The sequence below is a fragment of the Odocoileus virginianus genome, chromosome 2, assembly GCF_023699985.2.
Source record: "Odocoileus virginianus isolate 20LAN1187 ecotype Illinois chromosome 2, Ovbor_1.2, whole genome shotgun sequence".
In the NCBI taxonomy this organism is placed as follows: domain Eukaryota; kingdom Metazoa; phylum Chordata; class Mammalia; order Artiodactyla; family Cervidae; genus Odocoileus; species Odocoileus virginianus.
The window spans coordinates 21,721,160-21,734,404 of NC_069675.1; the positions used below are offsets into that span (position 1 = coordinate 21,721,160).

Sequence of the window (13,245 nt, forward strand, 5' to 3'; positions counted from 1 at the left end):
TAACGCCACATTGAAACGTTAGATAAGGACAATGCAGAATGGAAAATCCCAGTCTTTTAGATATTGATTGCAGCTTTTTAGGATTATCTCTGGTCCGTGTAAATTGCAAAAGCAGACATGAACTCTGACAATGTAAACCCAACTAAAATATGACTCTAAAATATGAATGTCGGCTATTATAAAAGAATCTCAAGATGATAAGACCTGAGGAAATAAACATTAGAAAAGAGCAGGTTATCTCCTCTTCCTTAAAAGCCCTGAAATTTAGTTTCACCATTCCCAGTCACAGGATAAAACATCTGTTCTAGTGGAAAAACAACAAAAATCCATTTCTGTAAAGCTCCACAGAGAATTTTTCACATGAGTAGATGGAAATATGGATTCCATTTTTAGATAACTACTCTTTCTTGATGTAAAAAAGCCAGTGGTCAAAAAACATAAATATCACTTTGGCTTCAATCCTGAAACTCTGATAAGCATGAAAGCTGCAATACCATGCTTAATTAACTTGACATTCATTTATTCATCCTCTCTTTTTGAAAACAGAGTGACATCCAGACACTGGGAATGCTGAAATAGAACATTTCATCTCTGCCTACAGGAGTTCACACTTTAGTCAGGAAGTCAAATACCAAACCATTAAAATATGATGTGATTAGCTCTGTAGTAGAGAAAAATGCAGGAACAAGTTAAGGCAAGGCAACAAATCGGATCAGCAGTATCAGGACAGGCTCCTGAGAAGAGGTGACACCTGACTGGTATCTTGGAGGCCCTGGAAGGGTAGCCAGAGAAAGTTCTCTAGACAGGAGGAAAGATTTATGCAAAAGCAGGTAAAAAAGCATCTGTAATTTCTCAGACAGATTTAATCTCATATATAGCACCTTATGTTGTCTATACTTTTGTTAGCATGAATATTATGCATATGTTTATGCATCTACATGGCTCTCTCAGTGGATAGTCACCTCCTGAAGCAGGCCAATTCATTGTCTTGCACTTATAACTTGGCCACATAGCAGAAGAAATGAATTAGTAAGACTTCACTAGAGTCATCTGTGAAATACATTCTTCACCAAAACACTCACTGAACGTCTCACTCACAAGGGGAGCCCTTTGTTTTTTTGCAAACATGGCCCCATGCCCAGAGACAGGGCTGGAGAAAATTTTCTCGTCTTTTCAAAGAATCTGATCCCCAAGACATTTTTGTGGTCATGTGGAAAAGGGTCTGGGAAATGTGCTCTTGGATGGCATGGCTGGAATGAGGAATGGGAACTGTTCTGCCTTCTACACAGTTTCTGCAAAAGGTAGTGAGAACAGAAAAAGCATCCATGTTGATCAGTAATCCCAGTGCCGAAGTGGGAAGATGATATAAACACAGAAATGCCCCATAGCAATTTCTACCCAGGGCCTTGCCCAGAACAGTTATAAGCAGCAGTCTCAGGTCTCTGGAGTCCCAAACGGCATTAGTGAAGGTCACTTTGAAGACAGAACCCCCTTCCTTGGCTCGGCCTGGGCCCTGGCCAGGTCCAACAGAGAAACCAGATCCAACACAGAAAGAGGTTCATTTCTGAGCCTGAGGGGTCTCTGCTCTCTTTCAGCAATTTACAAAGGAAAGTTTTAAGTATGTGGAGCTGGGAAAATCTAGAAACGGAAAAGCCCACCTTCTCAAATGGACTTCTTCCTTAAAGAAGTAGAGCAGAGAGTGGAGATTATTTCACCAGCAGTTCTCAGGGAAGTAAGCTGTAATCAGTTAATGATGGTTATAAAGGTAAATGTTCCATGTTCCCCAGGAAGTGACTCCCCATCCTGGCACTTTTGTGGTTTTATCTACACTTGAATCTTGGGTGGAATAAAACTGTTCTGGATTCATCCTGACTGGATATTCAAAACTGGTGATTCATGGGAGTCTGTTTATTCTTATAAATAATTGTGATAACAGTGGATTAGCTCCTGGCTTCAAACTCCTCCATCCAGCTACACCAACAGAAGAGCCCAGCTTGTTGACAAAAGCTGCTACATCAGTTGTAGCCTTCTTGCCTCCTTCCAATAGCAAAATAATAAAATGCAGGAAAATGCCACTTTTCCCATTTTTTCTTTTTTCCCTTCTATAACACTTATTTTCCTCACCTAATTTAGAGGTGTGCTAGGAAACTTAACTAAACTGAAAGGGAAACTTTCTGGAAATCTAAAGACTGGAGTCATAATAGGAAATAATTTCTGACCTGGGATAAGCTCTCCTAATCAGCTTTCTCATCCCAGGTCCAAAACACAATGAGACTAACCAATGTTTGGGAGAAAAAAGAATGGAATTGAAAACCGAAAACAGAATGCTACATTATCTAAGTTTCTTTTCACACCTGGCAAAAGGTAAAAAAACTTCTGTATCTCTACAGTAGTCAGAACATGAAGTATCATACTGAGAGCATGCACAATGCTTACTGAAATGCAAAGACTATCTAGTTTAGAAGTCTGCATATGTATATTCATTACTGCACTCAGACCCATACATACAGCTGGCTTATTATTATTATCCAGGATTATAAATGGAAGCTAAACGACTTTGTTCTCCAAAGCCCTTTCTCTGCACAACTGTATTGCTAGGTGAGATGCATCTGTCTCATTTTCACACATTTCGTCACTCAATTTGGTCTAGTACCAAAAGGAAGACAATCCATAGCTTTTAAGTGAAGGGTGAGACAATGTTCTTACTGCAGTTCTTTGCCAGCAATTTTTAAAAGGATCATCATTGTCCGTGTCTAGTCTTGCCCAGTAAAAGAGAAAGGTTATTAAAAATATCCAAACACAGGCTGCAAGCGGAACTTGACCTCTGATCCAGTGAAAGCCCAGCGGATGCAGACACACTTCCCATCGGCCCTCCTACTCCCTTAAGCTACCCCCCACCCACATCCATCACCACAAATCTTGATAAACCTCCAGTTAACCTTATTATTTTGTCAACACAGTGATGACCTATGTTAATACCCAACCGGTCCTGCCTCATTGAATGTTTTTCTGGATGGATCTGATTCCATTAGTTTTCTCTCTCATTCTCACTTATTCTCAAAAACACCTTGATTCTTCATCAAGTCACTAGCTTTACTTTATCAAGCTGACTCTTCTGCCAGATCTCAAGAGAATCTAGGAACTGGTGAGCTTGCAACATGATGTTAGAACTCCTGGCCCATTCAGTGAAAACAAAAATAAAATAAAATCCAAAACACTTTTTCCTTCCCCCCCTACTCCCAATGGGAGGAGCAGGATGTGAAAGTGAATATATAATAAAGTTAGTGTCTACAGATTTCATGACTCCTGATGCAGTTGGGCTTCCTTTGTGACTCAGCTGGTAAAGAATCTGCCTGCAATGCAGGAGACCTGGGTTCCATCCCTGAGTTGGGAAGATCCCCTGGAGAAGGGAAAGGCTACTTACTCCAGAATTCTGGCTGGGAAAATTCCATGGACTGTATAGTCCATGGGGTCGCAAAGAGTTGGACATGACTGAGCGACCTTCACTTTACAGCCACTTATACTGGTGTTACAGTAAGAGTAAGATGTTATTATTATCTTTGACTTTTTGATAAACCTGAAAAAAATGTTAAATGGTAAGACATATGAATCTCTGATAGGCAATAACTTGTAAGAGAGAATAACAGACATTTGTTTGGAGAGTGTTAAGTTGTCTGGAGAGTGTTATATGGTTCATCAGGGACCATTTTCAAGGTGTTTATTCAGAACCTCCCTTTCAGAGACACCTACACAAGAGCCATCACCTGCCAATGATTTGGAGGAAGACTTATGTCTTCCCAGCCTTCACCCTTGTGACAGCCCTTTCCAAAATCACAAAGGCAAAGCACAAAGAGCAGAATTGGATGTTGCTTCATTTTCTCTCACCCCTAAGTCCCTGAAAACATCAAAACACAGTCCTTTGTGTGGGTTTCACTTCAGTTGTCCCTTCTGCCCACACAGAACAACCCTATCTCTAGAAGAATATGGATGTCCAAGTATATCCTATTCTTCATTTTTAATTAATTTTTATTGGAGTATAGTTGTTTTAAAGTGTTATATTAGTTTCTACCTTATAGAAAAGTGAATCAGCTATATGTTTACATATATCCTCTCTTTTTTGGATTTCCCTCTCATCTAAGTCATCACAGAGTACTGAGGAGAACCCTGTGCTATACAGTAGGTTCTCATTAGTTATCTATTTTATACATAGTATCGATAGAGTATATACATCTATTCCAATCTCCCAGTTCATCCCACCTCTCCTTCCTGCTTGGTATCCATACAATTGTTCTCTACGTCTGTGTCTCTATCTCTCCTTTACAAATAAGATCACCCATACTATTTTTCTAGATTCCACATATATGTGTTAATATATGATATTTGATTTTCTCTTTCTGCATTACTTCACTCTGCAAACCATAATTCAGAAAGATACATGCACCTCAATGTTCACGGCAGCACTGTTTACAATAGCCAGGATACAGAAGCAACCTAAATGGCCATCAACAGAGTAATGGGTAAAGAAGATGTGGTACATAAATACAATGGAATATTCCTCAGCCATAAAAAGGAATGAAATTGTGACACCTGCAGAGCCGAGCATCCTTAACAGTCTTCCCAACAACAGATACTAAAGACAGGACGAAGGTTTTGAAAACAGAGACCTATGTGGTCAGGCAGAATGAAAATAATAGCAAGAGCCTTTTTATTTCCTGCACCCCTCACACTTTTTTTTTTTCCTGAAAAGCAAAGATGTATGGCTGTTCAGCCAGGGATTTTGCTAGAATCAAGGAAAATCAGGCTTGTAATTGTTTGTGTAATTCCAGTGGTTAAGAGAAGCAGTGACTTTGGCCTTAATGTAGAATATCTGCAAATACAAAGCCCAGACCCTTGGGAGGTGAAGTTGAAAAATAAATTTCTCATACGTATAAAGTTTGCACATGAACCTTATTTCCATTTTCCCAAAAGATCTCAACGAAAAAATATGTCTGCATGTTTTGGGTAAAATTATGCTTTTCTACTTTCTCTTGGATTGTTGCTTAATGTTATACTGAATGGTTAATGAAGTTTGCTCCTTCAATCTCCATTCCCATGAAGTTTGGCTGGTGCATGGCAGCCCTGCCAATAACTACTCACCAATGACCCACGCTGCTCTATGCAGCTGAGCACAAGAGGACCGCTTCTGGCAATTCTTCAGGAGCTAAAAAGGGCAGATTCCTATGCACCTGGGGAGGAGCAAGGTTCATGTTCATATGCATGGTTATATGGGCAGGCTGTGGGTCTTCCTCAAATCTTACTTTCATGCATTTTGATAGTCTTGTTTTATAACTAGAGAATGTCAGAGGTAGAAACCAGATTATAAGCTTTCTAAGCCATAGAGCACAACAGCACACAAAATCATCTTTGCAAAATGGTCAACCAGACCCTAGGAACAGAGAGATGGCAGAAATTTTCCTTCAAGAGACATTTATTAAGGCCTTATCTACAACTCTGTGAACTGGGTCTTATTATCTTAATTTTACACATGAGGAAATGGAAACTCAAGATGTTCACAATTGGTAAGAGAGAAAAGGGGATCTTGAGCCTAGGTCTGATCCCAAAGCCTGTATTTTTTAAACTAATTTTTATTGGAGTATAATTGGTTTAAAACATAGTGCTAGTTTCAGGTGTATAGCAAAGTGAATCAGTTATCCATATACATATATCCACCCTTCTTTAGTGTCTTTTCTCATACAGGTCACTACAGAGTATTGAGCAGAGTTCCCTGTGCTATACAGTAGGTCCTTATTAGTTACCTATTTTATATACAGAAGCGTGTATATGTCCATCTCAATCTCCTAATTCCTTCCTCCCTCCAAGGCCTGTATTTTTCAACCACTATAATATATATATATATTATATATAGTATATTATATATATTATATATTTTATATTTATATATACTATATATATACATCTGATGGCCATTCTCTTTGACTTTTTCACAACTGTAGGAGAAAAAGCATATTAACAAGCATGCATCCTCAGTTCTTCCCAACTCTTTGTGACCCAATGGATGGTATATAGCCTACCAGGCTCCACTGTCCATGGAATTTCCCAGGCAAGAATACTGGAATGGGTTGTCATTTCCTCCTCTGGGGATCTTCCCAAACCAGGGATCGAACCCACATCTCTTGCATCAGCAGGTAGGTTCTTTATGACTGTGCCACCTGGGAAACCCAACTGTAGGAGGAAAGTTCTATATAATGACAGATTCATACTTTCAGTAATATTGTGTAAAAGAATAGCCTCATTAACTATGAGGTTGGGTTCAGGAGTCAATTTCTAGTTTTTTGTAGTTTTAAAGGTCACTTAATATTTCATATCCTCTATCTCAAATAAAATATAACAACAATTTGTCTAGGAATTAAGTTTTATGTCATCCCATAAATGTTGGGTGTGATTCATCTAAACCCAGGGAATGACAATAGCAGAGAAGCCCAACGTTACAAACATAAAGAGGGTGATCACAGTATTTGCACATGAGATAATTTGGCTTCTCTTCTGAGCCTTGTATGCCAACTTAAATAATCACTCTCGGTTAAACAAACTACAACTATTTTGCTTATACATGTTAAGAGCACTTGCAGTGCTTTTGATTCTGTTCACTTTTCTTCACTAGATATTCACTATGGAGTTTTCACAGCAAAATAGCTTGTTAATCCAATCGAGATAGAAATAAAAATCCGTCCTATTGGTCCCCAGGCACCAAAAACATGATGGAATTTTTTACTTTTCATTTGACTTTTCTTCATGGTTTTTAATAATGGAATATTTTGCCTGAAATCTTTTACATAATCTTCCAATTGGAGATTAAATGCCAAAACAATATTTGAGACACCAGTAATATTGTAGAAAATCCCTAAGAGAATAATGTGAAAACCAAAAGTGCTCTCTAAGAGCCAGAGACTAGACCCTGAGCTGGTTCTCTCTGCTGTTCACTGCTCAGTACCCAGTGCCTAGAATAGTGTCTGGCACATAGTAGACAATGGTAGCTAACCGATGTCTCTCCAATGAATTAATGGAATCTCTACAATGATGTCTTCTGCAGCTTCTAGAGGAGGACTCTTTCATTCCATTTTTTAAACTCCATTCTATCTTCAAAGAGAAGAGACTTCAATATAGGAATAATCCTAGGTTTATAGCAGGGCATCTTCTTTCTGTTTCTGACCCATGCTTCTACATGGTATCTAAAAAGCAAACTCAGAGCAGGACAGGAAAGGGAAGTGACATCTCCTGTAGTTTGCCATCACCTTCTGTGTCCTTATCTGGGGGGAATAACCATGCTGGAAACAGGCTTATGGTAAAAATAATATACGAGCTTTCTTTAAAATGCAATCATTGATTATAGAGGGTTTTGTGACCAGTGAACTCACTGGGGATTAGCCTTGTTGGGCAAAAGAGGAAATACTTGGTTACCCCTTAAAGGGCAGTCTATTAGACAGGAAGTTTATTTTCTAATGCAGCTGAGCTAAGGTACCAATCTAATGAGCTTTATACTAGGCAATTTATACTGATGTCTCAGTTCCACCGATGACTTTCTGTACAGTCCTAAGCTAAGATGGACCATTATGTTTATATCACGTTCATTCAGAACAGTTTTTCTAAAAACTTCCAGTTGAAACCAAACAACCATGGCCCTATCAATGTGGAACTTGGGGCAACTGATGACTCTGTGTGCTATAGATTCATGTCCTCTTCTGAGTCATGTGTTTAATTAGTCTAACCAACATCATGACTGAACCAGCTCTGTACAAGCATTCTTCCTTATACTTTCAACTTAGACCCAGTGAAGCAAAAGGTGGATGTGATGGCAGACAGGATGGAATCATACTAACAGGCTATTATGGAGTCAGACTTTAAAAAGTGACCTCCTAGGATCCTTAAGTAATATCTACCCTCTTCCAGAAAAGTAATAGATCATTAACTCTCCACTCCTTCCAAAACACACACATCATATGCACCACATACACACACCCCATACATACCACACACACACATCACATAGACATCACACATACACACCACATTTCCTAGAAAAGCATTTTAAATAATTTGGAGCTCAATAAATGCTATTATACTAAACTTTCAAATAAGCTGGTCTGTTAGTAAATATAATACCACCTTGAGACAAAAGTAAATGATAATATGCAGTACTGTAGTGTCTAGTTGACTAGAAAAGACAAATACAAATATAATAATTACAGAGGAATACAGTTCTATAGGTGCAGAATTAAGTGGTTGGTTGAGATACCAGTGATCAAGAGTCTATAAAATGCCCGCATTCCTAAAACACAGTTGTAAGTTGGCAGCAGTTTATGTATGTTGTCAGAAAAATAACAGGAGTGAGCCACTTACAAAAGCTCACATGATAAATAATCCCCCTGAACCAGAGACTTAGGGCTATAAAGTCAAGATGCTCTATTGTTCCAAGAGGAACAAAATTTTGGATGCTAGGCATCTTGGATGCTGAGAATACTAGGATGCTTCTGGGATGCTGGTCAGAAGCTCTCAGCAAAGTGTAATTCTATTCCTGAGTGTCAGTCAACCAGGCAGGAGAAGGTTGTCCATGTGTGGGGGCACATGGGCAAGGACAAGGGGGTTCTTAGCTCCAACTTACTATTGCAAGATGATGGAGTTTTGAAGGCAGGAGGGAAGGACAGGGAAGGATGACAGATGGAGACTTGAAGGATGGAAAACTAGAACAGGGGCTCTGCAGGGACTGATAAAGATGAGCCATCCTGGCAAGTGGGGGGACACAAGCTTGTCTCTTCTCCTCCGACCTGCTGTTCATTAACTCACTGTGGAACTCTAAACCAGAACTTTCTTCCTCTATCAAGATAGAACAGTGTATGGAGGTTCCTTTAAAAACTAAAAATAGAGCTACCATATGATCCAGCAATCCCACTCCTGGGCATATATCCAGAGAAAACTATAATTCAAAAAGATACATGCACCACAATGTTCACAACAGCACTGTTTATAATAGCCAAGACATAAAAGCAACCTAAACACCCGTCAACAGATGAATGGATAAAGATGTGGTATGTGTGTACAATATATATATTCCATTGTGTGTATGTATGTATATATGTGCGTATGTGTGTATATATATACAGAATATATATATTCCACTGTGTGTATGTATGTATATATATGTGTATGTATATATGTGTGTGTGTGTGTATATATATATTCCATTGTGTGTAACACACACACGCAATGAAATATTGCTCAGCCAAAAAAAAAAAAGGATGAAATAATGATATCTGCAGCACCATGGATGGACCTAGAGATTATCATACTAAGTGAAGTAAGCCAGATATAAAAAAAAAAATATCATAAAATATTGCTTATGTGTGTTAGTTACTCAGTCATGTCCAACTCTTTGTGACCCCATGGACTATAGCCTGCCAGGCTCTATCCATGGAAGTTTCCAGGCAAGAATACTAGAGTGGGTTGCCATTCCCTTCTCCAGGGGTTCTTCCTGACCCAGGGATTGAACTCAGGTCTCCTGCATTGCAGGCAGATTCTTTACTATCTGAGCCACCAGGGAAGCCCCATATTGCTTATATGTGGAATCTAAAAAAAGATACAAATGAACTTATTTCCAAAGGGGTAAGAGTGGTAGGGGATGGATAAATTAGGAAGTTGGGGTTAACATATACATATTACTATATATAAAATAGATAACTAATAACTTACTGTATAGCATAGGTAACTATACTCAACATTTTGTAACAATATATAAGGGGCTTCCCTGGTGCCTCAGTGCTAAGAACCTGCATGCCAATGCTGGAGATGTGGGTTCGATCCCTGGGTCAGAAGATCCTCTGGAGAAGAAAGTGGCAACCCACTTCAGTATTCCTGCTTGGGAAATCCCACAAACAGAGGAAACTGGTGGGCTACAGTCCATGTGGTTGCAAAAGAGTTGACCCTCTAGAGCAAGGGTCCCCAATCCCTGGGGCTTGTTAGGAACCAGGCCCCATAGCAGGAGGTAAGTGGCGGGGCAAGTAAAACGTCATCTGCCACTTACTATTGCTAGGTTTAATGCCTGAATCATCCCCTCTGCCCCTCAATCCATCCCAGCCATGGAAAAATTGTCTTCCAGGCAACTGGTCCCTGATGCCAGAAAGGTTGAGGACCACTCCTCTAGAGAGCAGAAAGGCAGGATGGAGACAGAAGGCCCTTGCTCATTACAGATATTGCTCTGCATGCCAAACTCCACATGGGATCCTGGTCCCTGCAGGGGTTCATGGGGAAGAGCTCACTTGAGGTTATGAAACTTTAATGGGCAGTGGCCTGAAGCAACAAGGAAGAGAAGGGGATTTTAGTGTAAAAGCAGTCCCTGGTCCTTTGGCTTCCACTTCTGCTTTCCCCTTCCGCTGTCCTCATCTGCATTGTTCCCTGCAGACACTGTGTAAACCATATGTGGTGCTTAAGGCAAGGCAGTCTCATCTGGAAATAAACCTGCCATGGGGCCTGGATTCATGACAGTGTTTTCATGAATTTTCATCTGAAAAACAAACACGTACACCCATGAAGAATTGTTCCGATGGCTTCACACAGGAAATAAATTTCTCATCTACTTTTTTTTTTTAAACAGAATCACATTTTAGGAAAGCTAACCACCTGTCATTTTAAAGTTTGACACAAAGATAAGGATTTAAAAAAAAAAAAACCTGGTTTCAAAGGAAGGTACATTCTGCTGAAGAAAAAGAGAAATTGTGGAACTTCTGGCTTCAGTGAGGCTCCACAGACTGGATGAGTTGGCCTTGAAGACTATGACTTGGCCAAACTTCCGCCCCTGCCCTCATCTTCTGCCTTCTGACCTTTACTTCTACTTCAGCTGAAACATTCAAGGTAAGGATAACTTCAAAGTTGAGGTTCCTTCCTCCCAGCCCAAGCTTCAACAGCCATCATCCTGGTCAGCCAGCAGACATCAACATCAAGTTAAGACCCTCTATTAACAAAAAAATATTATGACTTACTGAATGGTTAGCATTTTTTAATAACAAAGTATTTTTAAATTAAGGTATGTACATTGTATTTTTAAGATATAATGTTATTGCATACAAACCAGACTACAGTATGGTGTAAACACAACTTTTATATACACTGGGAAACTAAAAAAATCTGTGTGACTAGCTATATTGTATTATTTGCTGTATCTGGAACCAAACCCACAGTATCTCTGAGATCTGCCTGCATAGCTCATGTGTTGTTTTGGAGCCGGCTTATCCCAACTCTTGAGAATCAATTGTGCACATCTCTTCATGTTCAGTGAAATGTTAATAACTTGAAATAATCTATGGTAGAAATATTAACATTGTGGGGATATAGGCAAATGCTACAAATGAGGACTTTTGTTTGAAGAGTGGCAATTTACCAGAAAACAGGTTTGTTCTTTTTTTAGAGAAGCTCAAAAAGTACTTTGCTTTTAAGATGTTTCTATCAAATGACTAAAGAATATTAACATATATACACTACTAATATATAAAATAGGTTATAAACCAGGACCTATTGTATAACACAGGAAACTGTACTCACATTCTATAATAACCTATGTGGGAAAAGAATCTAAAAAAGAGTGGCTCTATGTATATATGTGGAACTGATTCACTTTGTTGTACACCCGAACCTAACACTTTGTAAACCAACTATCCTCCAATATAAGATAAAAATTAAGCAAAAAATTTAAGAAAATAAACATTCTAATGAAAATGCTACAGGTTAAGAACTAAATACTAAAATGCAATTTTTTTCCCGCTCAAATATGCTATAAAAGCATAAGTAATATCATTCTTTGGGGGAAACTATAAGGGTGTAAGCCAAAAAAGAATAACAAAGCAGATAAATTAACCAAATCTTTATTTTCAAAGAATAATTTGCTTTGATAGAGTCTCATGAAAATGTTAAATTATTTGTAATAATGTTTCTACTTGGAAAACTTATTCATATGGTTTATGTTACAGTGCAAAGGACAAGATGTTCCCTTTTCAAGTTACAAACATAATTTCACATTTGGGAGTGGTGAGAGAGGCCCAATGGCCTCTAATACTTTTCTTGTCCGCTTGTTTTAGAGTCTAAGGCTACAAATAAGTTTGTAGTCTATCTTTTGCATTGAGCTACTATCTGCAGGCAATATTGTAAAAATACAAATAGGTTCCCAGTAGGTGGAAGATTATTAAATGGATCTATCAGGGGCCTCCCAATGGAAAAGAATCCACCTGCCAATGCAGGAGACATGAGATGCGGGTTCAATCCCTGAGTCGGGAAGATCCCCTGGAGGAGGAAATGACTACCCACTCCAGTATTCTTGCCTGGAAAATCCCATAGTCAGAGGAGCCTGGCAGGCTATGGCCCATAGGATCACAAAGAGTCAGACATGACTGAAGCAACTTAGCATGCATGCACTATCTCAGACAATCTTGTTAAAATACAAATTGGTTCCTGGGAGGTAGAAGATCGTTAAACAGACAGATAGATGGATATCAGATATATGTATGATATTTCAGAGATATCTCTATCTATCTATATATCTATCTGTATCAGAGATATATCACATATACATACATCAGATTAGTAAACAGATAGGGTCCGAGGGACTGGGATGAAGGACAGACATATTTTGGCAGGTGGTTGGATCTAGGAGTAGTCTTGGCCACGTGTTCTGGTGGAGGAGTAAGAGGTCTGGGTGGTGAATTTGGGACAATATAAAGCACTTGCAGGGAATCTGTGAGAGAGCGAAATTTTGCCCATGATTTTGTCTCAAGCTCATGAGCTGGACAGTTGACTCCACTAAATCAAGGCCTCCATTTTCCTCACTGCTGTGTCTTGATGGTGCCTGGATTATTTTAAGTTCAGTAATTATCTGTTGACAGTGAGAATTGTCGTATAAAAGGCCAAAAAAAAAAAACCAATTGTTTCTCAAAGTTTTTCTGCATTTTTCTCTAAGTTTAGAATGTAGATGAGCTAGCATAGTTTATTGTCTATTTAAGTCAAATAGAACATCGATTCTCACAAAGTGTAGAGATAACATCGGATACTAAACTCATATTCTTTCTACAACGATTACTTTATCACCTCCCATAGATGAGGAAGTCAGGCTGATGAATTTTCAAAGAAAAAGACTGTGACAGAATCCGAGCCTGATTTACAGTAATGTATTTTCTGGGATAACTTGCTGTTTTCTCATCCAGCTTA

The 13,245-nt window shown here is 38.9% G+C and overlaps 1 protein-coding gene across 15 annotated transcripts in view; it reads right to left on the reverse strand.

Annotated features, from left to right (window-relative positions):
* The window catches only part of SLC8A1 (solute carrier family 8 member A1), a 455,708-nt gene that overhangs the window by 202,573 nt on the left and 239,890 nt on the right, over positions 1 to 13,245 (reverse strand). The window lies entirely within an intron of this gene.